Source organism: Phyllobates terribilis, unplaced genomic scaffold (assembly GCF_046119375.1).
Source record: "Phyllobates terribilis strain yellow unplaced genomic scaffold, ASM4611937v1 Scaffold_2__4_contigs__length_985480577, whole genome shotgun sequence".
In the NCBI taxonomy this organism is placed as follows: domain Eukaryota; kingdom Metazoa; phylum Chordata; class Amphibia; order Anura; family Dendrobatidae; genus Phyllobates; species Phyllobates terribilis.
Window position 1 is genome coordinate 43,046,352 of NW_027362762.1, and position 25,989 is coordinate 43,072,340.

Consider the following 25,989-nt stretch of genomic DNA (forward strand, 5'->3'; position numbering starts at 1 on the left):
TCCACAGTGCTCCCATAATAACAGTGACATCCACAGTGCTCCCATAATAACAGTGACATCCACAGTGCCTCCATAATAACAGTGACATCCACAGTGCCTCCATAATAACAGTGACATCCACAGTGCTCCCATAATAACAGTGATATCCACAGTGCCCCCATAATAACAGTGACATCCACAGTGCTCCCATAATAACAGTGACATCCACAGTGCCTCCATAATAACAGTGACATCCACAGTGCTCCCATAATAACAGTGATATCCACAGTGCCCCCATAATAACAGTGACATCCACAGTGCCCCCATAATAACAGTGATATCCACAGTGCTCCCATAGTAACAGCGACATCCACAGTGCCCCCATAATAACAGTGATATCCACAGTGCCCCCATAATAACAGTGATATCCACAGTGCTCCATAATAACAGTGATATCCACAGTGCCTCCATAATAACAGTGATATCCACAGTGCTCCCATAATAACAGTGATATCCACAGTGCCCCCATAATAACAGTGATATCCACAGTGCTCCATAATAACAGTGATATCCACAGTGCCCCCATAATAACAGTGATATCCACAGTGCTCCCATAATAACAGTGATATCCACAGTGCTCCCATAATAACAGTGATATCCACAGTGCTCCCATAGTAACAGCGACATCCACAGTGCCCCCATAATAACAGTGATATCCACAGTGCTCCCATAATAACAGTGACATCCACAGTGCCCCCATAATAACAGTGATATCCACAGTGCCCCCATAATAACAGTGATATCCACAGTGCTCCATAATAACAGTGACATCCACAGTGCCCCCATAATAACAGTGATATCCACAGTGCTCCATAATAACAGTGACAGCCACAGTGCTCCCATAATAACAGTGACATCCACAGTGCTCCCATAATAACAGTGACATCCACAGTGCCCCCATAATAACAGTGATATCCACAGTGCTCCATAATAACAGTGATATCCACAGTGCTCCCATAATAACAGTGATATTCACAGTGCCCCCATAATAACAGTGACATCCACAGTGCACCATAATAACAGTGATGTCCACAGTGCCCCCATAATAACAGTGATATCCACAGTGCCCCCATAATAACAGTGATATCCACAGTGCTCCCATAATAACAGTGACATCCACAGTGCCCCCATAATAACAGTGATATCCACAGTGCTCCCATAATAACCGTGATATCCACAGTGCTCCCATAATAACAGTGATATCCACAGTGCTCCCATAATAACAGTGATATCCACAGTGCCCCCATAATAACAGTGACATCCACAGTGCTCCCATAATAACAGTGATATCCACAGTGCTCCCATAATAACAGTGATATCCACAGTGCCCCATAATAACAGTGATATCCACAGTGCCCCATAATAACAGTGACATCCACAGTGCTCCCATAATAACAGTGATATCCACAGTGCTCCCATAGTAACAGCGACATCCACAGTGCCCCCATAATAACAGTGATATCCACAGTGCTCCCATAATAACAGTGACATCCACAGTGCCCCCATAATAACAGTGATATCCACAGTGCCCCCATAATAACAGTGATATCCACAGTGCTCCATAATAACAGTGACATCCACAGTGCCCCCATAATAACAGTGACATCCACAGTGCTCCCATAATAACAGTGATATCCACAGTGCCCCCATAATAACAGTGATATCCACAGTGCTCCATAATAACAGTGATATCCACAGTGCCCCCATAATAACAGTGATATCCACAGTGCTCCCATAATAACAGTGATATCCACAGTGCTCCCATAATAACAGTGATATCCACAGTGCTCCATAATAACAGTGACATCCACAGTGCCCCCATAATAACAGTGACATCCACAGTGCTCCCATAATAACAGTGATATCCACAGTGCCCCCATAATAACAGTGATATCCACAGTGCTCCATAATAACAGTGATATCCACAGTGCCCCCATAATAACAGTGATATCCACAGTGCCCCATAATAACAGTGATATCCACAGTGCCCCATAATAACAGTGACATCCACAGTGCCCCCATAATAACAGTGACATCCACAGTGCCCCCATAATAACAGTGACATCCACAGTGCTCCCATAATAACAGTGATATCCACAGTGCTCCCATAGTAACAGCGACATCCACAGTGCCCCCATAATAACAGTGATATCCACAGTGCTCCCATAATAACAGTGACATCCACAGTGCCCCCATAATAACAGTGATATCCACAGTGCCCCCATAATAACAGTGATATCCACAGTGCTCCATAATAACAGTGACATCCACAGTGCCCCCATAATAACAGTGACATCCACAGTGCTCCCATAATAACAGTGATATCCACAGTGCCCCCATAATAACAGTGATATCCACAGTGCTCCATAATAACAGTGATATCCACAGTGCCCCCATAATAACAGTGATATCCACAGTGCTCCCATAATAACAGTGATATCCACAGTGCTCCCATAATAACAGTGATATCCACAGTGCTCCCATAGTAACAGCGACATCCACAGTGCCCCCATAATAACAGTGATATCCACAGTGCTCCCATAATAACAGTGACATCCACAGTGCCCCCATAATAACAGTGATATCCACAGTGCCCCCATAATAACAGTGATATCCACAGTGCTCCATAATAACAGTGACATCCACAGTGCCCCCATAATAACAGTGATATCCACAGTGCTCCATAATAACAGTGACAGCCACAGTGCTCCCATAATAACAGTGACATCCACAGTGCTCCCATAATAACAGTGACATCCACAGTGCCCCCATAATAACAGTGATATCCACAGTGCTCCATAATAACAGTGATATCCACAGTGCTCCCATAATAACAGTGATATTCACAGTGCCCCCATAATAACAGTGACATCCACAGTGCACCATAATAACAGTGATATCCACAGTGCTCCCATAATAACAGTGATATCCACAGTGCTCCATAATAACAGTGACATCCACAGTGCCCCCATAATAACAGTGATATCCACAGTGCCCCCATAATAACAGTGATATCCACAGTGCTCCCATAATAACAGTGACATCCACAGTGCCCCCATAATAACAGTGATATCCACAGTGCTCCCATAATAACCGTGATATCCACAGTGCTCCCATAATAACAGTGATATCCACAGTGCTCCCATAATAACAGTGATATCCACAGTGCTCCCATAATAACAGTGATATCCACAGTGCTCCCATAATAACAGTGACATCCACAGTGCCCCATAATAACAGTGACATCCACAGTGCCCCATAATAACAGTGATATCCACAGTGCTCCCATAATAACAGTGATATCCACAGTGCTCCCATAATAACAGTGATATCCACAGTGCTCCCATAATAACAGTGATATCCACAGTGCCCCATAATAACAGTGATATCCACAGTGCTCCCATAATAACAGTGATATCCACAGTGCTCCCATAATAACAGTGATATCCACAGTGCTCCCATAATAACAGTGACATCCACAGTGCCCCATAATAACAGTGATATCCACAGTGCTCCCATAATAACAGTGATATCCACAGTGCCCCCATAATAACAGTGATATCCACAGTGCTCCCATAATAACAGTGATATCCACAGTGCTCCCATAATAACAGTGATATCCACAGTGCCCCATAATAACAGTGATATCCACAGTGCCCCCATAATAACAGTGATATCCACAGTGCTCCCATAATAACAGTGACATCCACAGTGCCCCCATAATAACAGTGATATCCACAGTGCCCCCATAATAACAGTGATATCCACAGTGCCCCCATAACAGTATCCCCCAGTGTCAGATAGCCAAGCCCTGTATTTCTGGGGGGTGATCAGGGCAGATCTACGTGTAGACACAGCTGCTCCTGGTCACTGACGGCAGCAGGGATCCTGCAATGTTGAGGGATTTGAGTACACGGATTATTAGAAAGTTGCAGAACTTTTCCTGCTGTGAATCTTTACTTGTCCGATCAGACGAGTACAATGTGCATCAGACGCTGCAGGGAACATCTGCGTGTGACTGTGCGGCAGCCGCGACCTCCCTGAGCGACTCCAAGCCGCTGACGCGTTTTACCCACTGAGCCTGACATTTACATGAAACTTTATAGAAGGGTAATGGTCCTGGCTCACATCTGCTCCTCCGCGCACAAATAAACAGTAAAGCTGCCATTTACTTCACCCGTATTTACAAAGGAGAGCGACTTGTGTTGACCGTGTGTGATAAACCGCAGTGTGACCCCGGACGCGCCCCGCTTTATGGCGCTTATCTTAAGAAAGTTAATATCTGCAACGTTTGAGACACCTACACAGCCTGGCATCACACCGGGGCTGAAGTGGTGTCAGCTCTCTCACCAAGAACATGTTTTGTGTTTCATTCGTCCTTTTTCCTTAAAATTATGTGAAAACCATCAGCAAGATGCTTTTTAATTACATCTGCTGTCAACAGCCTGTGTCTCCCACTAACCCATTCATATCCCCCCTACATGAACACACAAGAAGTACACTAATAAAATTCTGCATCAAAGAGCCAAGTCATTAAAAGTTCTAAATAAGATCCAGCAACAGCATCTAGCCTGCCTGCTGATGGTTTCCTGTAATAACTGACCAGAACCCGCTTCAGTTGTGCTGTGTGAATGGGAATAGCAAAATGTTGATCCAAAAACATTTCTGTATGATTCTCAGTCATGCTGATGGGACACTGATCGTAAAGGACTATGACAGCAATCGACAGACCCTGACAGCAGGCAGGGAGGCAAAATCAGGCAGCTAAGTGGTCGGCTGTATCTTGCTACATGTTATAGTATTGTATGTACAGTTGAAACCAGAAGTTTCCATACACTATATAAAAAGACACATTTGCATGTTTTTCTCAATATCTGACATGAGTCCAGAATTGTTTAAAGGCATAGGAATCTTTCTGTATTTAAACTTTTGACTTTGCAGTAAGTAATAAAAATGCCTTAAAACATTCTCTCTCTCATTATTCTGGCATTTGGCAAATATTAAAAATTATAGTAATCCTAATCGACCTAAAACGGGAAAGGTTTATTCTGTTATTCCGTCGCCTCCATCATCAGTATCTGGTGACCGCCCGTCGCCTCATCATCAGTATCTGGTGCCCACCTGTCGCCTCCATCATCAGTATCTGGTGCCCACCTGTCGCCTCCATCATCAGTATCTGGTGCCCGCCCTTCACCTCCATCATCAGTATCTGGTGATTCTGATGCTGATATGGAGGCGGCGGGCGGTCACCAGATACTGATGATGGAGGTGACGGGCGGTCACCAGATACTGATGATGGAGATGACGGGCGGTTACTAGATACTGATGATGGAGATGACGGGCGGTCACCAGATACTGATGATGGAGGTGATGGGCGGTCACCAGATACTGATGATGGAGATGACGGGCAGTTACCAGATAATGATGATGGAGGTGAAGGGCGGGCACCAGATACTGATGATGGAGGTGACGGGCGGTCACCAGATACTGATGATGGAAATGATGGGCAGTCACCAGATACTGATGATGGAGACGACGGGCGGTCACCAGATACTGATGATGGAGGTGACGGGCGGTCACCAGATACTGATGATGGAAATGATGGGCAGTCACCAGATACTGATGATGGAGACGACGGGCAGTCACCAGATACTGATGATGGAGACGACGGGTGGGCATCAGATACTCATGGGATTTAGATTTTTCTTTTCTTCATTCACTTTGCATTTTGTTAATTGATACAACATAAGGCATTAACACGTTTTTGAAGCTTTTTACTTTGCAGCATTATTGCCACACCTGCCTAAAACTGTTGCACAATAATGTAACCGGGAATATCTTGCTGGACCTTGTATAAAAGAAAATGGTGCCGGAAAAAATTGTAACTAATCTGATTGTCATATTTGCCCGTACAAATGCTGGAATCTGCTTATTGTCGGTGCAGAGCTGGAATATCTAGACTGTGTCCTGGGTGACAGTGTGAGCCCCATAAAATATCATGTGACATTAATACTTGGCTCGTAAAGAGAGATCGCAATCGCGCCAGAGTGTCCTTGGTCCGGGCTGCCGACGTGACTCTGTGGAGTTATGCAAGTTATTTGGCTTGTAAATGCCATGAGCTGCGGGCACCCGTCCTCCAGTGCGGCATCAGGTACAGGTGGGCCAGTAGATATGTAAGAGATTTACAGTGGACCCCTACCTATTCTATTCAAGACTTGACCAGTGTAGGACAAGTTTACCCAAATCAATGTAGGTCCCATAAGCCTCATAGTCTCTGAACTCTGCTCAGGTTTGCCCCAACCCAGATCGGAGAAGATTATATTCAAAACCATCCCCGAGACACACGTAAGACCCCTTTCCAATAGCAGGATGCTTCAAAGACCACCCTCAATAGGTGTGGTGGGAATCACATACCGTAGCTAAAGTCAGGGACAAACATAAAAGTATAGTAAAAAAGGAGCCATAAAACACCCACTCAGGTGGTCACACATAATAGATAAATGTCAGTTGAACATGAACCTTCATTTTTTTGGGGGGGCACTGCTTCAAGGGTCTTGTCTCCCAAGAAACATGCACACTCAATCAAGCATGAATGATTGAGTCGACAGTGAAAGTGTACAGACGTCTTTACTCCAACCTCATAAATGAAAAAAATATAAAGAAAAAGAGCCTACAAAAATGTGCAAAAATAATCTTTGCTGATTGCCCAAAAAAAAATATTCTTCAAGCACTTCAGGCAAAGAAAAAAACAAATATTAAAACCATACAAATGCCAATCAGTATCCACCCAACCCCATAAAAAGCAAAGAAGATCAATCAAGAATCATCTCTACCCGCACCAGCCCAAAATAACTGCAATAAAAAAGCAAAAACAATTCTACAAAATAATCTTTAACCGCTATAGCACAATAAAAACAGCAACAACAAACTGCAATAATTCTCGTTTGCTAATTATCCACTGCAACCTAATATGAGAAATAGGAAAATAACCAACACAAAATCCAAACCTCACCCAGTATAACCCAAAACAACAGTGAAAAAAGTAAACAGAAAATGCAACATATAAAATCTTTCACCATTTAAAGGCAACAATAGAAATGTACAAATTCCAATCATTAACTACCCAACCCAATAAAAAGCAAAAAACAGCATAGAATAATCACCCTAACCCAATCCGAGCCCAACATAACAAAATGCAAAATCCAAACTAATAAAATAATAAAGCAAACAAAATATAGACAAAATGGTATTTACTAAGAAAGTAAAATACAATAAAGCCATAAAGAGCTATGCAGAATAATAGCAAAGCATTAAGAACATCGTCTATGTAACGACGACAGACCAAGGGACAAGACCATTGGACTCACCAAGGATCTTTATGAAGCAAGGAAACACAACGTCCCTGGATGCCTCGTTCTTCTGTCCGGTGCTTACAAGATCAGTGATGAGGATCGTCGTGAGAACTGAATATTTACAGCAAATTTAGGCGTCTTGAGAACAAAAGTTAAAGTAATAAGAATATAGAGGAAATGTTGCAATCAGCAGAGTCATAGTTGACAATAATTGACTGCCGGGAGCTGAGGGTCCGCGTGACCCCACACAGGGCTCTCCTTATAAGGATCCTGAGTTCTGTGAGACGCCACACGTTCCCACAGGACACAGTGATGGCGGTGACATCACAAGCCACTTGGGTGCAGGAAATATGACTGGGTGGATGGGTTTAGAGCTTTTATTGTTCATGTTATTAGTTTTTGGGAGCCGGCCAAAAACTTCCTAAGATATCAGCAGAAAGGAACCCAAAAAGGTTTTGGAATTTCTTAAAGCATTGGGTTCTTACGAATCTTTTGAAATTCAAACTTACCAATATCGTCAAATTTTTCCAAAATTGATTTGCAATAAATGGATTTTTGCAGAGAGTTGCAAATACGGCAAAGCCTCTAATTGCCTGGAAAAGAGGCGTGTAACACTCTGAGGTCTCTTAGGACTGTATCCAACCCCTTCCATGCACATTAACCCAAACACATCCTTAGTAATGTCAAAGTAATCTCAACATATATGGCTATGGGTAAATGGATGGGAACGCTGTGTGGTCACACACTATCTGTAATGTTTATTCAGTGTTTTATGGCTATCACTATTGCAAATCTGTGACGACTTCTCAATATCAAGATTCACCACAAAGCGGCTGCTGCATTCCCTGCCTCGGCTTTTATACGGGCTATGATTTTTCCTCCAGATTTTCTGTGCTACAACAGCTCATGTATTAGCTGCAAGGCATTATGAGGAAACATGGAGGACCGTGCCTGATGTCAGGTTAGCCTTCTCTGGTTGATACAATCTTCTGCTTTGTAAAAATGGCGATGGGCATTTTTTTTTCAAATTTGCATGAATCGAATTGCAAATTGTCCCAGTGAATTCACTAAAATTTGACAGGATTCGATTCGCTCATGTCTAGGAATTTGCTACAGATGTATCTAAATTCCTTCTATTGACTCTGTATAGTGAGCTCCCTCTAGTGGTGTCTACAGGCAGCTAGAATGTTATCATTGATTTTTATGGCACCTTGTTAGCAGTGCTAGTCATTGGGCTCACTTTGGCGGCACACTTTATGTGGCACATCCAGTTTGCAGTACTTTTTAAAGAAGCCCTCCTCCTCCTCTCATCAAAATTTGTATCCTCTTAATAAATTGCAGTCATCTTATTATACAGCACTGTGTACTTACAATTACTCATTTTGCCTTTCTACCCAGTTGATTCTTCTATTTTCCATTAGGTCTATGACATCACGTGATTAAAAACTGATGAGCTGAATCCTTCTAAGCTCTATATAGTAAAAGGAGGTCAATTTTCCCTGCGTGAGTCATCAGTCACTGCAAAAGTCAATGGCAAGGGGAGGGGTGGAGCAGCTGGGTCAGGAGTTGAAGAAAGGAATGATAAATGCAGGGACAAGAAACTTTCTCTTTCTACAAAGAGCAGAGAAAAGAGAAAAATTAACTTGGTAGAAGGGTAAAATGAGCAATTGTAAGTCCACAGTGCTGTATAATATGATGAATGCAATATATTAAGAGGATAAAAACGTTGATGGGAGGAGGAGTGCTTCTTTAACGGGACCACTAGTAAGGGGGAATGGACATTAAATTATAGATAACTACCTCCAATAGGTGGCGCTAAAGACAGTTTAATAATGGACAATACCTAATTTGCATACTTTTTTTTCCCATGGACCATTGCCTGTCCTGTAAGTCTCTTGACGCCAGACGGAGCTAGCGGTTTAGGTGCCGGAATATTGACTCTCGCGGTCGCTGTGCCGCCCTCATTAAGGCTTTTTTCTTACACATTGTCCAGGTGTTTACATTGCTGACAAGCGATCAATCAGCTGAAAGCAAATGGACTTCACTATCAATCAGAGCAGAAAACCATACAAAGGACGCAGCGGATTGGGCGGGGGGGACATTTTAATACAACATCTATTTCTGGAGAGGATTAGGTTTGCTGATAAGCCGGGAGATTCTTTACATTACTATTTTACGGGTCGGCTGAGTGCTCATGACTCACGATAAGAGCGGCAAACACAAATATTGTCCGGGAGGAGAAAAATTAGTCTGTTCCCACGGGGTCTCCGGCGGTCATCGACCTGCAAACTGTCCCCAGTATAAGGGACCACCTCATTTTTAATATCCAAAATAGTTATATAGTTAATGAAAAAGTATTCACACCCTAACGCAAAATAGTTTTGAATGATCGCTGTCTAAAGTTATCCTTCCCCTATATCGCCCATTTAATAAGTAACTGCCCCCTTTGTTACACTTTAAGGGATTTTCCCAATTTGTTTAGACAGAGTTAAATTCTAAATAAAAAGTTTGCATTTCAGTTCTTCACCATTATCGAGTTACATGATTGCTGTCAGTGAATGAGAACACTGTGGCTTCCATTCACCCTGCACATAGATATCTGTGAGCCGCACTCATCATCAGCTGCACACATCTCTATAATAGTTTGCTACAATGTATCAGTCTGGGCTGTTTAGCTCACAGAGCATTGTCTACCCTGGAAACAATTGTATCCACTTCTCAGCTGTATTTATACACATCTTTGCTGGTTTGCTACAATGTATCAGTCTAGGATGTTCAGCTCACAGAGCATTGTCTAAACTAGATACAATTGTATCCACTTCTCAGCTGTATTTATACACATCTCTGCTGGTTTGCTACAATGTATCAGTCTAGGATGTTTAGCTCACAGAGCATTGTCTACCCTGGAAACAATTGTATCCACTTCTCAGCTGTATTTATACACATCTCTGCTGGTTTGCTACAATGTATCAGTCTGGAGTCTGCTTATCTCACAGAGCATTGTCTACACTGGATACAATTGTGTCCACTTCTCAGCTGAGAGCATAAGGAGCCATGTCTTACTGTCTTTGAATGGAAACAACATTGTTCTCATTCACTGACAGCAAACTTGTAACTTGACTATAACAAGCACAGATCTTACAAACAATAGGGTAGACCAACAATATCTAATCAGTGAGGTTCTGCTATCCAAATACTCTCCTTAATTAGCTTAAAGGGGTTGTCCACATTGTTAGGTCAGCAAGGTGTAACAGGTGTGATAGGACACATTGAACCTTAACGATCACCTATTTCCAGTTCTAGATGAACACAGCGCCATACACTGTAGTGGTTGTCCTCGGGTACTGCAACTCAAATCACATTCACTTCAGTAGTACCACGCACATCTCTGCACACTTGGTAGCTTCTGTGCCTGATTCTGTAGCTTGGTCTCTTCACTGGAATGTGACTGTACTGCAGTACCACAGCTCTGTACACTTAGTAGCTGCTGTGCCAGGTTCTGTAGCTTTGTTCCTTCACTTGAATGGGATTGTATAACAGTACTAGATACAGCTCTGTACACTTGAGAGATACTGCGCCTGGTTCTGTACCTTAGTTACTTCACTTAAATGGAACTGTGCTGTAGTACTAAGCACAGCTCTGTACACTTAGTAGCTGCTGTGCCTGGTTCTGTAGCTTTGTTCCTTCACTTAAATGGGATTGTATAACAGTACTAGATACAGCTCTGTACACTTGAGAGGTACTGCGCCTGGTTCTGTATCTTAGTTACTTCACTTAAATGGAACTGTGCTGTAGTACTAAGCACAGCTCTGTACACTTAGTAGCTGCTGTGCTTGGTCCTGTAGCTTAGTTATTTCACTTGAATGGGACTGTGGGACTGTGTTGTAGTACTAGGCACAGCTCTGTATGCTTTGTAGGTGCTGTGCCTGTTTCTATAGCTTAGTCCCTTCACTTGAATGGGATTGTACTGCAATATCAGGTTCAGCTCCGTACACTTGGTAGGTGCTGTGCCTGGTTCTGTAGTTTAGTCCCCTCACTTGAATGGGATTGTACTGCAGTACCATGCACAGCTCTGTACACCTGGTAGGTGCTGTGCCTGGTTCTGTATCTTAGGCCCTTCACTTGAATGGGATTGTACTGCAATATCAGGTTCAGCTCTGTACACCAGGTAGGTGCTGTGCCTGGTTCTGTATCTTAGGCCCTTCACTTGAATGGGATTGTACTGCAGTACCATGCACAGCTCTGTACACCTGGTAGGTGCTGTGCCTGGTTCTGTATCTTAGGCCCTTCACTTGAATGGGATTGTACTGCAGTACCATGCACAGCTCTGTACACCTGGTAGGTGCTGTGCCTGGTTCTGTATCTTAGGCCCTTCAATTGAATGAGATTGTACTGCAGTACCAGGTACAGCTTTTTACACTTGGTAGATGCTGTGCCTGGTTCTGTAGCTTAGTAACTTCACTTGAATGGGACTGTGCTGTAGTACTAGCCTACAAAGATAGGTGCCGCTCTATGCTTAGTACACACTGATTAAAATAAGCACGAATACCCTGAGAACGATGATTAGGCAGCTTCGAGACATATGAGGAGTGTGACTCTCACCCTGAGATATGAATGGTTGATCCGATTTGCTTGAACCAAGGATCATTTAATTGTTTCTGAAATGCTTTAGAGAACTTGGTACATGAAAGCCTTTTTGTCTGGCAGGCGAACTATAAATGTTTTTAGTGTTTTTTGCCCTTTTTTGTTTGTTTTTTTGTGGTCACTTTCAGCCATTTTAAAAAGTCCATTAAGCAATGGATAAAACTAGTGTTTTTTTGTGGCACTCAAGTGTGTTCCAGGAGTCATTATTTGCCTTCCCATTGACTTCTATTGTAAGGCTACTTTCCGCAATGGGTTTTGGGTGAGTTTTTTACGCTGCCTATTATCGAAAATTGCAAGTAACCTATTTTGCTTAATGAGTGAAGAAAATCTGCGACACCAAAAACTCACCAAAAGCTCAAGGTGGGAACGTAGGCGAAAGTACGGAGTGATTTCATAGTGGAAACCTCCTGAAGAATGGTCACGTCACATGTTTTATCCGCTTGATCTCTTTGGACACCTGGAGTGATTAAAAGAGGCTCTAAAGATGGGACATGTGGACAGCGATTCTTTGCGGCATTTTCTGAACATTTTCTCAGGAGTTTTTCAGAGCGGGTCTACTCAATAAATACTTGAAAAAAGAATGTACTGTGGACATACCCTTAGATGCCTTGGTTGGGTTAGACCGTGGCATCTAATGGGTTAAACGAAATGGTCTTCGACCAACTTTACAAGTCTCCAATTATTGGCTAATGTCCAAGGCTCATATAGCACAAAAACAGGACAAGGCGGTGGAGGGATACAAATCTAACCATAAAATGAGGTCACTTGTCCAGGGCAACCTGCTGAGCCTGAAGGTTGTCACCTCGATGCTCGGGGTCTTGTCTTCCGAGAATTCATCATTGTTCCATTGACAGAAGAAGAATCAATGATCAAACGACAGAACAACAGAAAGGAGCCAACACCACGAGGAGGACACAAAATAACAAACACCTTAAATGTAGACTTTGTTACAAAAGTAACAGTAGAGTTACATGTTCATTCCGAGCACAGATACATGACCTTCATGTCACCTTCATACACGACTGAGGCTTTCCATTATAGATACAATTCGTGTCATATCCAGCCCTGATCCCTAACACAGACAAGATGAGATCCAAAGAGGAACAGTCATTTTTCATTTGTATCAGGAGTCCAGTATACAACACATTAAATATAATGTTAATACTTTTTTTATTCTCATTGGTACAGTGACTTTGACGCTAAATAAAATACAACTTGATAAATCGACGGATATGAACATTTACAGTTAGGGCCATATATATTTGGACAGAGACAACATTTTTATAATTTTGGTTCTAGACATTACCACAATGAATTTTAAACAAAACAATTCAGATGCAGTTGAAGTTCAGACTTTCAGCTTTCATTTGAGGGTATCCACATTAAAATTGGATGAAGGGTTTAGGAGTTTCAGCTCCTTAACATGTGCCCCCCTGTTTTTAAAGGGACCAAAAGTAATTGGACAGATTAAATAATTGTAAATAAAATGTTCATTTCTAGTACTTGGTTGAAAACCCTTTGTTGGCAATGACTGCCTGAAGTCTTGAACTCATGGACATCACCAGACGCTGTGTTTCCTCCTTTTTGATGCTCTGCCAGGCCTTCACTGCGGTGGTTTTCAGTTGCTGTTTGTTTGTGGGCCTTTCTGTCTGAAGTTTAGTCTTTAACAAGTGAAATGCATGATCAATTGGGTTGAGATCAGGTGAAAAAAAAAATGTTACGTTTTTTGAATGGTCACCACATAGACATTATACCATTGACAATAGTGATACAAAAATATCAAACGTACCTAATCGATTTTTTTATGACTACAAATATATATTCATCATTCAAAAGTCCATTGACCCTCAATTATTTGTCATTTAAAAACCCAACAATGAAAGATCAAATTGGTCAAAATCATTCAATTTGTACAACTTGATCTAATATGTATAGGGAACTTTACACCCTGTATTATACTCCAGAGCTGCACTCACTATTCTGCTGGTGCAGTCACTGTGTACATACATTACATTACTGATCCTGTACTGATCCTGAGTTACATCCTGTATTATACTCCAGAGCTGCACTCACTATTCTGCTGGTGCAATCACTGTGTACATACATTACATTACTGATCCTGAGTTACATCCTGTATTATACTCCAGAGTTGCACTCACTATTCTGCTGGTGCAGTCACTGTGTACATACATTACATTACTAATCCTGAGTTACATCCTGTATTATACCCCAGAGCTGCACTCACTATTCTGCTGGTGCAGTCACTGTGTACATACATTACATTACTGATCCTGAGTTACATCCTGTATTATACTCCAGAGCTGCACTCACTATTCTGCTGGTGCAGTCACTGTGTACATACATTACATTACTGATCCTGAGTTACATCCTGTATTATACTCCAGAGCTGCACTCACTATTCTGCTGGTGCAGTCACTGTGTACATACATTACATTACTGATCCCGAGTTACATCCTGTATTACACTCCAGAGCTGCACTCACTATTCTGCTGGTGCAGTCACTGTGTACATACATTACATTACTGATCCTGAGTTACCTCCTGTATTATACTCCAGAGCTGCACTCACTATTCTGCTGGTGCAGTCACTGTGTACATACAATACATTACTGATCCTGAGTTACATCCTGTATTATACTCCAGAGCTGCACTCACTATTCTGCTGGTGCAGTCACTGTGTACATACATTACATTACTGATCCTGTACTGATCCTGAGTTACCTCCTGTATTATACTCCAGAGCTGCACTCACTATTCTGCTGGTGCAGTCACTGTGTACATACATTACATTACTGATCCTGAGTTACATCCTGTATTATACTCCAGAGCTGCACTCACTATTCTGCTGGTGAAGTTACAGTTTGACTTTTTATGTAGTAGAGAAGCTCTTGAGGTAGGAGTTTCTGGGGCTTGATACTACATTTGTGCTGTTTGTGCGTCTCATGTGGAGCCCTTTCATCCTTTCATTCTGTATTAGTGACCTGTAGACCCTCTGTGTGCAGAATTAAGGTGTTTCTATTGTCATCCTTAGGTGTCCTGATTTTTGTAACAATGTCAGTACAATAGAGGCTCCTAGAAGTGTATGGGTGCTGCTGTATTATGGATCTATAGTACGGCTTTCTGTTAGTTTCCAGGTTCACATCACTTCTTGTATCTCATTCACAATCAATGAGAAAGTAAACATGAAATAATACATTCTATACAGCAGCGTATACAGGAGCGGCGGCGGCGGCTCACACTACACCCAGCAACGATGCATAAAGACTGAGTGCTGCGTCCAGAGCAAATTTACCAGAGATAACTTCATTCTGTTCTACATGTTTTCTTATGTGACCGGAACAGAGAAATCGACTTATTTCCATTATCCTGTCAGTGATATATGAGATGTCAGACGACACGTGGTGCAAATATTAAGAAAGAACACGTGGACACTGGAGATAAAATAATACAGTCTTGAGATATATGTGTATTCCATCAGATGCTGTAATATGGGGAATAAAACCTCTGTAATATGGCGCCATATAGAGCACCATAAGTCGTAGACGACTACTGCCCCACACTACTGAAAAGAATAAAGAGTAAAAGACACACGGCCATGTACGATCTCAGCAAAATGGCAGGAATGATCATTTTTTCCACACAATTTGGTGGAGAATGCGGGCACGTTAGACATGTCCCACCATCTGCGTAGACTTTAATGGACTTTGATGTGTTACAATGGTTGGCATTAGATTGCCTTCTCGCTAGAGACTTGGAAAGGTGCTAACAGAGTCTCTCACTTACACCACCGATGTCAGTCACTCATTGCACTGGACAGCACTCTCTTTTATAATGACATTTCTACTCTCATATTCGACCGTCTCCACAATGCTGCACCATCACATCTGTGTTCCTATCTCCATCCACCATCCCGCTCATGGTCTTCTGTTTGCCGTTGACCTAAAACTCTCACATCCCCTCTTTCTACATGTGTTCAGGACTTCTCTCATGTTGCACACATTCCGTAGAATTTACTACCCGAAACCAGTAAACTTGCTTTTTTTTTTACCTCATCTGGATATGTTTACTCCACTTTGCGCTCAACTTGCTCCCCACAATGCGCTTTCTACGTTTTATATACAGCACAGACCAAAAGTTTGGACACACCTTCTCATTTAAAGATTTTTCTGTATTTTCATGACTTTGAAAATTGTACATTCACACTGAAGGCATCAAAATATGAATTAACACATGTGGAATTATATACTTAACAAAAAAGTGTGAAACAACTGAAAATATGTCTTATATTCTAGGTTCTTCAAAGTAGCCACCTTTTGCTTTGATGACTGCTTTGCACACTCTCGGCATTCTCTTGATGAGCTTCAAGAGGTAGTCACCGGAAATGGTCTTCCAACAATCTTGAAGGAGTTCCCAGAGATGCTTAGCACTTGTTGGCCCTTTTGCCTTCACTCTGCGGTCCAGCTCACCCCAAACCATCTCGATTGGGTTCAGGTCTGGTGACTGTGGAGGCCAGGTCATCTGGCGTAGCATCCCATCACTCTCCCTCTTGGTCAAATAGCCCTTACACAGCCTGGAGGTGTGTTTGGGGTCATTGTCCTGTTGAAAAATAAATGATGCTCCAACTAAACGCAAACCGGATGGAATAGCATGCCGCTGCAAGATGCTGTGGTAGCCATGCTGGTTCAGTATGCCTTCAATTTTGAATAAATCCCCAACAGTGTCACCAGCAAAGCACCCCCACACCATCACACCTCCTCCTCCATGCTTCACGGTGGGAACCAGGCATGTAGAGTCCATCCGTTCACCTTTTCTGCGTCGCACAAAGACACGGTGGTTGGAACCAAAGATCTCAAATTTGGACTCATCAGACCAAAGCACAGATTTCCACTGGTCTAATGTCCATTCCTTGTGTTCTTTAGCCCAAACAAGTCTCTTCTGCTTGTTGCCTGTCCTTAGCAGTGGTTTCCTAGCAGCTATTTTACCATGAAGGCCTGCTGCACAAAGTCTCCTCTTAACAGTTGTTGTAGAGATGTGTCTGCTGATAGAACTCTGTGTGGCATTGACCTGGTCTCTAATCTGAGCTGCTGTTAACCTGCGATTTCTGAGGCTGGTGAGTCGGATAAACTTATCCTCAGAAGCAGAGGTGACTCTTGGTCTTCCTTTCCTGGGGCGGTCCTCATGTGAGCCAGTTTCTTTGTAGTGCTTGATGGTTTTTGCAACTGCACTTGGGGACACTTTCAAAGTTTTCCCAATTTTTCGGACTGACTGACCTTCATTTCTTAAAGTAATGATGGCCACTCGTTTTTCTTTACTTAGCTGCTTTTTTCTTGCCATAATACAAATTCTAACAGTCTATTCGGTAGGACTATCAGCTGTGTATCCACCAGACTTCTGCACAACACAACTGATGGTCCCAACCCCATTTATAAGGCAAGAAATCCCACTTATTAAACCTGACAGGGCACACCTGTGAAGTGAAGACCATTTCCGGTGACTACCTCTTGAAGCTCATCAAGAGAACGCCAAGAGTGTGCAAAGCAGTCATCAAAGCAAAAGGTGGCTACTGTGAAGAACCTAGAATATAAGACATATTTTCAGTTGTTTCACACTTTTTTGTTAAGTATATAATTCCACATGTGGTAATTCATAGTTTTGATGCCTTCAGTGTGAATGTACAATTTTCAAAGTCATGAAAATACAGAAAAATCTTTAAATGAGAAGGTGTGTCCAAACTTTTGCTCTGTACTGTATGTTTTCTCAGTTACTGGCTGGTGTCAGGTTCTTGCTTCTTTTTATATTCTTCCTTCAATATAAAGGACAAAATAAGTATTGTGTATCTATTGTGTCACTCCACTCACGCCCAGGAGCTGAAACGGTTGTGATCCCAATCACTCAGCACTTATATCATTATTATTTATATTACTACTACTTTCACGTTTATTAGTATTATTATTTCCAGTTTATTATATTTTTATGGTCATCTGATTTTTCTGACCAGTAGAACAACGTCCTCATAATGAGATTCCAACAGAGAAGAGGAAGTGACACCTGATATATTACTATAGTGTTACTAGTGGGAAACAGCAGGGTCAAGTTCTGATTCATCACCAGCGCTGCCACTGATCTATCCGCTCAGGGTGAGCCGAGAACGTTACTAGAATAATAGAACAGAATGGGGAGAAGTGTCCAGAAACACCAGGAAATGAAGAAGATAACAAGCACAAAGGTCAGAGGAATACCCCCAACATTCCCAAAAGAGCCACTGCAAGCAGAAAGTACCATGCAGGATAGATAGATAGATGGATAGATGGATAGATGGATAGATAGATGATAGATAGATAGATGATAGATAGATGATATATAGATAGATGATAGATAGATAGATGATAGATAGATGGATAGATAGATAGATGATAGATATAGATAGATAATAGATAGATGATAGATAATAGATGATAGATAGATAGATGATAGATAGATAGATGATAGATAGATAGATAGATGATAGATATAGATAGATAATAGATAGATAGATGATAGATAGATATTAGATAATAGATAGATGATAGATAATAGATAGCTAGATAGATAATATATAGATAGAGATAGATAATAGATAGCTAATAGATAGCTAATAGATAGATAATAGATAGATAACAGATAGATATATAATAGATAGATGATAGAACATTTGCTCAGTCGCTTTTCTAGTATATTGTTTCTTATTCAGACACTCATTAGTGATCAGTCAGTCGCCTTTAGTTCCATCCTCGCGGCCTCATCCGCACCGATCACTGATCACACAGACTCTGACGCGCGTTTGCTCCTCCGGTCACTGACATTTCTCCACCAGGACTGGAGAACTACACACAGACCTTGATCCTTGTCCCTCGGCCTCCAACATCAATGCAAAATTCCTCTAATCCGGCAACAATTGGACTTGATTCTTTGTTACATTGTATCACTGCACGACAGTGAATGGAAACAACGCTGCTTACACCTGATCACTGATCATGACCTGAACTGACCCAGCAGCAGGACTCATCACCAGCTCTGATACACTGTAACAAAAGTCAGATGGGCGAGATCTGGATGGGTTTTTAGCCTTTGGAAGTTTTTATTGCCTGTCAGCAAGCAGAGATCTTGTAAATGTAATATTTCGGGAGGAAGGAGACGTGAAAGAATAGGTAGAATGACACCTAACTTCAGGGCCAGACTACACAAGGGGTTTCTTTGTAGTCTGTTACCATGGAGACACATAGATCTGCATAAGAGCTGTATACACAAAACGAGTTTGGATTAGTATTCAAGCCTAAAACGTAAGAACTGGAGGCTGTCGGTAAAGAGATCGCAGGAGATGTTATCGCAGCATTTTACATGCCGTTACTTGTACTCAGGAATGTATGAAGAGTAATAAAGTCCTGAACACACAGCCGAAGTAAAGTGCCATGAGATCAGGGATCTGCGCGGACAGAGATGCTTCTTAATTACCTGCACTGATAGATTATAACAAACTATTAGGAGAAGGAAGAGACTTATCAATCGCACAGTAACGCAGCCATAGAGAAGCCAGTTGCAGCTCAGCATCTGGGCTTTCCATTCAGGGGCTGGGAAAAGTTGAGTGATCCCTTCAAGGGGCTATAAGAAGTGCTGCAGTTGAGTCCAGGAGGTGAAAATTCACCTTTGTGCTGTACAAAAGGTCACAGGAAGTTCCAAATTAGCAGCTACCTCCCCCCCACCCATATTAGGGGACAAGAAAAACCCTGAATTACAGGCTGCGCTGTTTCTTTATTTAAGGTGGAAACGTTACATTATTTTAAGGAGGAATTTTCCTTTCATAAAACCCATGATATCACAGCTCCATAATTAATGAGTGCAATTTCCCGTGTGCGCAGGAGGTAATCAGCGACTGATGTCTCACGCGTCCTCTACAGTCACATTAACCTGCGGGACGACAGGTGTGCGGTGCGGGGACCAGTGGATGCGGTACGTAAATGGGCTCTTATCGCTGCGGCTGACACTGAGATGTGGGCGGCAGGTGGTGGAAACGCAGTTGTGGGCGAGACATTTTAAACCTCGCCGCTGCTCTTCTCAGACACGCTCATGAGGATTTATAGAATTACTTTGCATAATACCCATTGTTTCTTACTGACTGAAATGCCGAGCATGCCAAAACTACTTGGTGAGTACCCGAGCATCCTCGTTTAAAGGGTTAAATGAGTATGCTCGCTCATCACTAGTCCTGGAGACCACAGACAGGTACAGAGGTCCTGGAGACCACAGACAGGTAGCAGAGGTTCTGGAGACCACAGAGATGTAGCAGAGGTCCTGTAGACCACAGACAGATAGCAGAGGTCCTGGAGACCACAGACAGATAGCAGAGGTCCTGGAGACCACAGACAGATAGCAGAGGTCCTGGAGACCACAGACAGATAGCAGAGGTCCTGGAGACCACAGACAAATAGCAGAGGTCCTGGAGACCGCAGACAGGTAGCAGAGGTCCTGGAGACCACAGACAGGTAGCAGAAGTTTTGGAGACAACAGACAGGTAGCAGAGGTCCTGGAGACCACAGACAGGTAGCAGAGGTCCTGGAGACCACAGACAGGTAGCAGAGGTCCTGGAGACCACAGACAGGTAGCAGAGGTCCTGGAGACCACAGACAGGTAGCAGAGGTCCTGGAGACCACAGACAGGTAGCAGAGGTCCTGGAGACCACAGACAGGTAGCAGAGGTCCTGGAGACCACAGACAGGTAGCAGAGGTCCTGGTGACCACAGACAGGTAGCAGAGGTCCTGGAGACCGCAGACAGGTAGCAGAAGTTTTGGAGACCACAGACAGGTAGCAGAGGTCCTGGAGACCACAGACAGGTAGCAGAGGTCCTGGAGACCACAGACAGGTAGCAGAGGTCCTGGAGACCACAGACAGGTAGCAGAGGTCCTGGAGACCACAGACAGGTAGCAGAGGTCCTGGAGACCGCAGACAGGTAGCAGAGGTCCTGGAGACCACAGACAGGTAGCAGAAGTTTTGGAGACCACAGACAGGTAGCAGAAGTTTTGTAGACCACAGATAGATAGCAGAGGTCCTGGAGACCACAGACAGGTAGCAGAAGTTTTGGAGACCACAGACAGGTAGCAGAGGTCCTGGAGACCACAGACAGGTAGCAGAGGTCCTGGAGACCACAGACAGGTAGCAGAGGTCCTGGAGACCACAGACAGGTAGCATAGGTCCTGGAGACCGCAGACAGGTAGCAGAAGTTTTGGAGACCACAGACAGGTAGCAGAGGTCCTGGAGACCACAGACAGGTAGCAGAGGTCCTGGAGACCACAGACAGGTAGCAGAGGTCCTGGAGACCACAGACAGGTAGCAGAGGTTCTGGAGACCACAGACAGATAGCAGAGGTCCTGGAGACCGCAGACAGGTAGCAGAGGTCCTGGAGACCACAGACAGGTAGCAGAAGTTTTGGAGACCACAGACAGGTAGCAGAAGTTTTGTAGACCACAGATAGATAGCAGAGGTCCTGGAGACCACAGACAGGTAGCAGAAGTTTTGGAGACCACAGACAGGTAGCAGAAGTTTTGGAGACCACAGACAGGTAGCAGAGGTCCTGGAGACCACAGACAGGTAGCAGAGGTCCTGGAGACCACAGACAGGTAGCAGAGGTCCTGGAGACCGAAGACAGGTAGCAGAAGTTTTGGAGACCACAGACAGGTAGCAGAAGTTTTGTAGACCACAGATAGATAGCAGAGGTCCTGGAGACCGCAGACAGGGAGCAGAGGTCCTGGAGACCACAGACAGGTAGCAGAAGTTTTGGAGACCACAGACAGGTAGCAGAGGTCCTGGAGGCCACAGACAGGTAGCAGAGGTCCTGGAGACCACAGACAGGTAGCAGAGGTACTGGAGACCACAGACAGGTAGCAGAGGTCCTGGAGACCACAGACAGGTAGCAGAGGTCCTGGAGACCACAGACAGGTAGCAGAGGTTCTGGAGACCACAGACAGATAGCAAGAGGTCCTGGAGATCGCAGACAGGTAGCAGAGGTCCTGGAGACCACAGACAGGTAGCAGAAGTTTTGGAGACCACAGACAGGTAGCAGAGGTCCTGGAGACCACAGACAGGTAGCAGAGGTCCTGGAGACCGCAGACAGGTAGCAGAGGTCCTGGAGACCACAGACAGGTAGCAGAAGTTTTGGAGACCACAGACAGGTAGCAGAAGTTTTGTAGACCACAGATAGATAGCAGAGGTCCTGGAGACCACAGACAGGTAGCAGAAGTTTTGGAGACCACAGACAGGTAGCAGAGGTCCTGGAGACCACAGACAGGTAGCAGAGGTCCTGGAGACCACAGACAGGTAGCAGAGGTCCTGGAGACCACAGACAGGTAGCATAGGTCCTGGAGACCGCAGACAGGTAGCAGAAGTTTTGGAGACCACAGACAGGTAGCAGAGGTCCTGGAGACCACAGACAGGTAGCAGAGGTCCTGGAGACCACAGACAGGTAGCAGAGGTCCTGGAGACCACAGACAGGTAGCAGAGGTTCTGGAGACCACAGACAGATAGCAGAGGTCCTGGAGACCGCAGACAGGTAGCAGAGGTCCTGGAGACCACAGACAGGTAGCAGAAGTTTTGGAGACCACAGACAGGTAGCAGAAGTTTTGTAGACCACAGATAGATAGCAGAGGTCCTGGAGACCACAGACAGGTAGCAGAAGTTTTGGAGACCACAGACAGGTAGCAGAAGTTTTGGAGACCACAGACAGGTAGCAGAGGTCCTGGAGACCACAGACAGGTAGCAGAGGTCCTGGAGACCACAGACAGGTAACAGAGGTCCTGGAGACCGAAGACAGGTAGCAGAAGTTTTGGAGACCACAGACAGGTAGCAGAAGTTTTGTAGACCACAGATAGATAGCAGAGGTCCTGGAGACCGCAGACAGGGAGCAGAGGTCCTGGAGACCACAGACAGGTAGCAGAAGTTTTGGAGACCACAGACAGGTAGCAGAGGTCCTGGAGACCACAGACAGGTAGCAGAGGTCCTGGTGACCACAGACAGGTAGCAGAGGTCCTGGTGACCACAGACAGGTAGCATAGGTCCTGGAGACCGCAGACAGGTAGCAGAAGTTTTGGAGACCACAGACAGGTAGCAGAGGTCCTGGAGACCACAGACAGGTAGCAGAGGTCCTGGAGACCACAGACAGGTAGCAGAGGTCCTGGAGACCACAGACAGGTAGCAGAGGTTCTGGAGACCACAGACAGGTAGCAGAGGTTCTGGAGACCACAGACAGATAGCAGAGGTCCTGGAGACCGCAGACAGGTAGCAGAGGTCCTGGAGACCACAGACAGGTAGCAGAAGTTTTGGAGACCACAGACAGGTAGCAGAAGTTTTGTAGACCACAGATAGATAGCAGAGGTCCTGGAGACCACAGACAGGTAGCAGAAGTTTTGGAGACCACAGACAGGTAGCAGAGGTCCTGGAGACCACAGACAGGTAGCAGAGGTCCTGGAGACCACAGACAGGTAGCAGAGGTCCTGGAGACCACAGACAGGTAGCAGAGGTCCTGGAGACCGAAGACAGGTAGCAGAAGTTTTGGAGACCACAGACAGGTAGCAGAAGTTTTGTAGACCACAGATAGATAGCAGAGGTCCTGGAGACCACAGACAGGTAGCAGAAGTTTTGGAGACCACAGACAGGTAGCAGAGGTCCTGGAGACCACAGACAGGTAGCAGAGGTCCTGGAGACCACAGACAGGTAGCAGAGGTCCTGGTGACCACAGACAGGTAGCATAGGTCCTGGAGACCGCAGACAGGTAGCAGAAGTTTTGGAGACCACAGACAGGTAGCAGAGGTCCTGGAGACCGCAGACAGGTAGCAGAGGTCCTGGAGACCACAGACAGGTAGCAGAGGTCCTGGAGACCACAGACAGGTAGCAGAGGTCCTGGAGACCACAGACAGGTAGCAGAGGTCCTGGAGACCACAGACAGGTAGCAGAGGTCCTGGAGACCACAGACAGGTAGCAGAGGTCCTAGAGACCACAGACAGGTAGCAGAGGTCCTGGAGACCACAGACAGGTAGCAGAGGTTCTGGAGACCACAGACAGATAGCAGAGGTCCTGGAGACCACAGACAGGTAGCAGAGGTCCTGGAGACCGAAGACAGGTAGCAGAAGTTTTGGAGACCACAGACAGGTAGCAGAAGTTTTGTAGACCACAGATAGATAGCAGAGGTCCTGGAGACCGCAGACAGGGAGCAGAGGTCCTGGAGACCACAGACAGGTAGCAGAAGTTTTGGAGACCACAGACAGGTAGCAGAGGTCCTGGAGACCACAGACAGGTAGCAGAGGTCCTGGAGGCCACAGACAGGTAGCAGAGGTCCTGGAGACCACAGACAGGTAGCAGAGGTCCTGGAGACCACAGACAGGTAGCAGAGGTCCTGGAGACCACAGACAGGTAGCAGAGGTCCTGGAAACTGCAGACAGATCAAAATACCAATACACAGGCGTATATCTTGGTAGACCTTATAGGCCTAGGAAGCTCATGACATGGACATACGCTGTGCTACTTGCAAACGCCAACGTGGAGCACAAGAGAGTTTAGCGGACCGGGGTGAAGGGAACAGAGCCCGGACCTGGGACAGATGTGTAGCAGGGCCCCATTTATTTGTTTCCCATAAGACCCCAGTAAATCAATGGCAAGAAGAGAGATCTCCTGTAATTTCTTTATGTTACATCTGTTTCCACTTTGCAAGCGTGCAGAACATCCTAACTACTACTCCCACCGCCGGGCGCCTGATCTATAAAACACACATTGGGGGTTGGGACATCGGCGAAGTTGCATCATACGTATTTTGGTGGAGAAATCACTTCCCCAGAATTTGTTGTTTTGTTTTTTTTCCAGAATACTTTTTTTTTAATCATTTCTTATTTTCTTTCTTTTTTTTTTTTTGTTATAAAGTTCAGTGTTCTGTGCTCGAATTGACCCCCCACCCCCCACTCCAAAAATCTATTTTACTTGATTTATTGGCTGCATTATATTGTGGATAATCTCTTCTTTTTTCTCTCAACAGTAAATCTACAATACCATTCAAAGCCATCAGGAAAGAACCTGGGTGTTAACAGGAAGGCAGCAGAAGTCTGAATGCAGCTCTGGATGCAAATGAAGTATAAAACACAATGTAACGCAAATAATTGCCAATATTATTCATTATTTGTGGGTTTGTGCAGTACAAGATTTCCTCTAAACCACAGACGTGTCCAGATTTTATTGGGCGAGTGACGGCGTAAAATAAAATATACAGAAAAGTAGCGTCATGTACACAACACTCCAAAGACACTAATTCCAGCTAATCCGGGCAGAAAATCATATTCCCACAAAAGCTCCTTGATTATTTGGGCTGCACATTCCAGGAGGATGAATCACGGATCACAAGCACTCGCCTCATTACATACAGAGCTGGGTGTATCATCGGGACACATGGCACGGACCCAAGTGGAAGCGTCTCCCAGGGATCCAAAATCTACGACTGCCAAGCAGGTGCCTGCAACCAAAGCCCAAAAACAAGCCCCTGCCTTATAATGTTCAAGAACGAGGGGGGCTCCTTATACAAACAAGTGTAAATATATTGAAGGAACCATTGTAATGTATCTTCCCAAAGAACAGCGACTTCTTCCTCAACTTCCTTATTGCTCCATTTTGCCTGTATAACGGTTTTCTGTAATCTTCTAAAATGTCATCAGCCACCAAAAAATCCATCTAGATTGCATCAGTAAATACTAGACCATAAAGCGGGAGGAGGGGGATGCTGCTGCAGTATCTTATTCTGTGTCTGTGAGGCTGCATGCTGTGGTAGGGGAGGAGGGGGATGCTGCTGCAGAATCTTATTCTGTGTCTGTGCGGCTGCATGCTGAGGAGGGGAGGAGGGGAATGCTGCTGCAGTATCATACTCTGTG

The 25,989-nt window shown here is 44.4% G+C and overlaps 1 protein-coding gene across 5 annotated transcripts in view; it reads right to left on the reverse strand.

Annotated features, from left to right (window-relative positions):
• Positions 1-25,989, reverse strand: part of P2RY2 (purinergic receptor P2Y2) — a 284,868-nt gene that overhangs the window by 57,084 nt on the left and 201,795 nt on the right. Inside the window, exon 2 of one of the 5 annotated variants that reach the window (XM_073661296.1) lies at positions 12,384-12,492. The exons of 2 other annotated variants lie outside the window; for them this stretch is intronic. The gene's annotated coding sequence lies outside the window, so the exon portion shown is untranslated. Of the gene's footprint in view, positions 1-3,999; positions 4,122-7,406; positions 7,582-12,383; positions 12,493-25,989 lie in introns of those variants that run through there. 2 more of the 5 variants (XM_073661298.1, XM_073661299.1) reach the window with 2 other exon arrangements.